This window comes from Pseudophryne corroboree, chromosome 8 (genome assembly GCF_028390025.1).
Source record: "Pseudophryne corroboree isolate aPseCor3 chromosome 8, aPseCor3.hap2, whole genome shotgun sequence".
Taxonomy (NCBI): domain Eukaryota; kingdom Metazoa; phylum Chordata; class Amphibia; order Anura; family Myobatrachidae; genus Pseudophryne; species Pseudophryne corroboree.
This window is the reverse complement of record NC_086451.1, coordinates 180,539,437-180,544,444: the sequence shown is the minus strand read 5'-3', so window position 1 is coordinate 180,544,444 and position 5,008 is coordinate 180,539,437. Positions and strand designations below refer to the sequence as shown.

Here is a 5,008-nt window from a genome sequence, read left to right as displayed (position 1 = left end):
GGGTTAATAATATATAAGAGAAAACCCCCCCAGAGCTGTGCTCCTTAACTGTCCCTGGTGGCTAGTGGAGCGGCTGCCCAGTAATCAGTGTCCACGCCAGTGCGCACATGGCCCGCCCCCTACAGCCACGCTGGATCACGGTATAGTGTGGGCACAGAAGTCCCTTACCTCCCTTTCATCAGCGGCCTCGTGATCCCGGAGGGCGGTGTGTGTGTGATTGACCTTAGGAAGAAACCGGAGCCTCCGCTGCAGTGACCCAGCAACCAGGGCACGGGAGTATACTGCGCCGCTGGGAGTGATGGAGCTGCAGTAAAGATGTCTATTAGACCTAACCTGCTGCAGCCCTTGTAGATTCTTATAAAAAAAAGTTCTTCTTTTCTTGTCAAAATTAATAGCTAAGAATAGGCTGCCTGAGGCAGCCCCCTGTTAAGTGGCCTGCTACTGAAGGCACCAACTACAAACTGAGCTCCCTGTTCATGGAAGCGAGGTTATAGAGGATGGGGCGCTGAGCATCTTGGGAACAGTCAAAAGCTTTGAGCCTGTTGGTGCCTCAGATCAAGATCCTACTCTACACCCCAATGTGAATCCTTGTGGAGTCCAGTGTACCCCACAGAAGAAATGAATGTGTCACACCCATTGGCAGCAACATTAGAATAGCTGCTGATGGGCACAATTGAGAAAGGAAGGGGGGGAAACATTTGAATCCAGCACATATATGTAATTTGAATATGTAATTTGTACCTTCCTACTTTAAAATGTAATGGATGAACCTCACCCTGGGAGAACTATCTTCATGATCAAGAGATCTCATACGCAAGAAAAGCATGTGTTGGGATAGGGCTGTGGAGGGCGGCTGCTCGGGCACACCCCCGTCAAGTTAAGGAGATTCAACTGAGGAAGCACAAGGGAACTCTCATCTGGGGACAACTGCAGGGAGACCACATCTTTTCAGATGAACATGAGAGGGCGGAAGGCTGCCTAATACTGAAGCACCCTCAAACATCAAACCATATGCAACAACTAGTACAAGCATTCCTGGGAAAAGGTCTGCAGCAGACGGATTTGCATACGGTGATATCATCCAAGCAGTGGGCCAAAGTTGGCTGGAACCCTCATCTGCATATGAAAAGAGAAAAGGGGCGCTTGGATGACCCCTACTTCGCATTGAACACCCCCACCCTCCTTTGGTGTGGGGCTCATGTTGGCCATGCCCCAGCCCCTGAAGCATTCAAGCTGATTTCTTGCAGCAGCTGGGCACTGTAACAGCTCCAGAGCTGCTCTGTAAGGCAAATAAAAGGGTGTGGGCCCTGCAACACCACCTGTAGTTCGCATTGTGCGTTGGAAGGCACAAAGTAAGCAGACGGGAGAAGTCAGGATAGTGCGCAAGGGCATAGAAGGGAGGGGCTCAAGAAAAGAGAAGTGGAAACAGACAGCAAACTAAGCTGGAGAGAGACCTGAGACAATGAGATCTGAATTATACCAGAGCCAACCAGGAGAAAGCACAAATGCAGTCCCCCCCCCTACCACAAATTATGCAGTCGAGTTTCCCACATTTGGGGAAATCACAGAAGTCAGCATACCCAGAATGCACTGAATGAACCTCACCCTGGGAAAACAATCTTCATGACCATGGTATCACCTAAGCAAAATAAGTATGATTTGAGATAGGGCTGGGGAGGGCCGCTGCTCAGGCACTCCTCCGTCAAGTAAAGGAGATTCAACTGAGGCAGCACAAGGGAACTCTCATCTGGGGACAACAACTTTTCAGACGAATGTGGGAGGGCAGAAGGCTGCCTAATACTGAAGCACCCCCCAAACAACAAACCAAATGCAACAACTAGTGCAAGCATTCCTGGGGGAAGGCCTGCAGCAGATGGATTCGCATATGGTGATGTCATCCAAGCAATGGGCATAGTTGGCTGCAACCCTCGTCTGCATATGAAAAGAGAAAATGGTCACGCAGGGCATGGCGGCCTTTGTGGGGTTGCGCTTGGATGACCCCTAGATCGCTTTATACACCCCCATCAGTGTGGGGCTCATGTTGGCCATGCCCCAGCCCCTGAAGCATTCAAGCTGATTTCTTGCAGCAGCTGGACCCAGTAACAGCTCCAGAGTTGCTCTACAAGACAAGTAAAAGGGTGTGAGCCCTGCAGCACCACCTGTAGTTTGCATACACACATATATAGGACAGCATCTCTTATATGCCCCAGGGGCAATAAAATAGTATCCTTATCTAGGGTATCCGTCCATGCCGCTACAGCACTACACACCCAGGCCGACGCAATTGCCGGTCTGAGTAAGGTACCTGAATGTGTATAAATGGACTTCAGGGTAATCTCCTGTTTGCGGTCAGCAGACTCTTTGAGGGTAGCCGTATCCTGGGACGGGAGGGCTAACTTCTTGGATAAGCGTGTTAATGCTTTGTCCACCCAAGGGGAGGATTCCCATCGTAACCTATCCGTTGATGGGAAAGGATACGCCATAAGAATCCTTTTGGAAATCTGCAGGAGATTCCCAAGCTTTTTCACATAACTCGTTCAGCTCGTGTGAGGGGGGAAAGGTTACCTCAGGCTTCTTTCCCTTGTACATATGTACCCTCTTGTCAGGGATAGGGGGCTCCTCTGTGATGTGCAAAACATCTTTTATTGCCATAATCATATATCAAATGTATTTTGCCAATTTTGGCTGTAACTTTGCATCATCGTAATCGACACTGGAGTCAGAATCCGTGTCGGTATCTGTGTCAACAATCTGGATAGTGGGCGCTTATGAGACCCTGACAGTCCCTGCGACATAGGATCAGGCATGGGTTGAGACCCTGACTGTCCCAAAGCTTCAGCCTTGTCTAATCTTTTGTGCAATGAGTTTACACTAGCAGTTAAAACATTCCACATATCCATCCAATCAGGTGTCGGCGGAGACACCACATTCATTTGCTCCCGCTCCTCTCTAATATAGCCTTCTTCCTCAGACATGTCGACACACGCGTACCGACACACCACACACACAGGGAATGCTTTTACTGAAGACATTTCCCCCACAAGGCTCTTTGGAGAGACAGAGAGAGAGTATGCCAGCACATACCCCAGCGCTATATAACCCAGGAATAGCACAGTAACTTAATGTTTGCACAGTAGCACGGCTGTATGTAATTTGCGCGGAATTATGTGCCCCCCCCCTCTCTTTTCAACCCTCTTGTCTACCGTGGTATAAGCAGGGGAGAGTCCGGGGAGCTTCCTCTCAGCGGTGCTGTGGAGAAAAAATGGCGCTGGTGAGTGCTGAGGGAGAAGCCCCGCCCCCTCGGCGGCGGGCTTCTGTCCCGCTTAAACTGTACAATTGGCGGGGGCTCATACATATATACAGTGCCCAGCTGTATATATGTTATATTTTTGCCAAAAAGAGGTTTATATTGCAGCCCAGGGCGCCCCCCCTGCGCCCTGCACCCTTACAGTGACCGGAGTATGTGAGGTGTATGGGAGCAATGGCGCACAGCTGCAGTGCTGTGCGTTACCTCAATGAAGATCATGAAGTCCTCTGCCGCCTCTGAAGTCTTCTTTTCTTCTCATACTCACCCGGCTTCTATCTTCCGGCTCTGCGAGGGGGACGGCGGCGCGGCTCTGGGACGGACGGCGAGGGTGAGATCCTGCGTACCAATCCCTTTGGAGCTAATCCCTTTGGAGCTAATGGTGTCCAGTATCTTAAGAAGCAGGACCTTGCAACTCGGAGAGTAGGGCTGCTTCTCTCCCCTCAGTCCCTCGATGCAGGGAGTCTGTTGCCAGCAGTGCTCCCTGAAAATTAAAAACCTAACAAAATACTTTCTGTCAGAAAGCTCAGGAGAGCTCCTGAAAAGCACCCAGTCTCCACTGGGCACAGTATCAAACTGAGGTATGGAGGAGAGGCATAGAGGGAGGAGCCAGTGCACACCCCGAACTAAAGTCTTTCTTAAAGTGCCCATGTCTCCTGCGGAGCCGTCTATCCCCATGGTCCTTACGGAGTCCCCAGCATCCTCTAGGATGTTAGAGAAAATAGGATTTTAATACCTACCGGTAAATCCTTTTCTCTTAGTCCGTAGAGGATGCTGGGCACCCGTCCCAGTGCGTACTGTGTCTGCAGTTATTAAATGGCCCTTAACTCCAGAACATTTATGTGGAGACAACTTTCCCGACTTGACCATCTTCCTTGGACGTTTTCCCCCTGTGTGACTGCTCCCCAGCCTCGGAGGGTTGCATCCATGGTCCCTAGGATCCAGTCCTGGATCCCGAACCTTCGCCCCTCTAGGAGGTGAGAACTGTGCAGTGAGATTCTGGTCTTGGAAGACAGGATTATCCTCCGGTGCGTGTGTAGGTGGGATCCGGACCACTTGTCCAACAGGTCCCACTGGAACACTCTGGCATGGAACCTGCCAAACTGAATGGGCTTGTAGGCCGCAACCATCTTCCCCAGCAACCAAATGCATTGATGGATTAACACTCTTGCTGGTTTCAGAATTTGTTTGACCAGACTCTGGATCTCCATAGCCTTACCACTGGAAGAAAACCTCTTCTGTGTCCAGTATGACTCCCAAAAACAACTACCGCGTCATTGGGACCAACTGCGATTTTGGCAAGTTTAGGAGCCAACCATGTTGTTGAAGAACTGTCAGGGAGAGTGCAATGTTTTGCACTAACTGGTCCCTGGATCTCGCCTTTATCAAGAGATCATCCAAGTACGGGATAATTGTTACTCCTTGCTTGCGATCACCCTGGTGAAAATTCTCAGAGCCGTGGACAGACCAAACGGCAATGTCTGAAATTGGTAATGACAATACTGAATTGCAAACCTCAGGTAGCTTGATGCAGTGGCTAAATGGGAACATGTAAGTAGGCATCCTTTATGTCTACCAAAACCATGAAATCTCCTTCCTCCGGACTGGAGATCACTGCACTGAGAGATTCCATCTTGAAATTTAATTTCCTTAGGTAGAAATTGAGGGATTTCAGATTTAAGATTGGTCTGACTGAGCCGTCCG

General features: G+C 49.9%; 1 non-coding gene across 1 annotated transcript; it reads right to left on the bottom strand.

Moving 5' to 3' along the window:
• Positions 1 to 1,490: 1,490 nt before the first annotated feature.
• On the bottom strand, positions 1,491 to 1,656 carry LOC134951761 (U1 spliceosomal RNA). Its single transcript, XR_010184442.1, has one exon. It is a non-coding gene; the product is annotated as a U1 spliceosomal RNA (small nuclear RNA).
• Between the last annotated feature and the right edge of the window lie 3,352 nt (positions 1,657 to 5,008).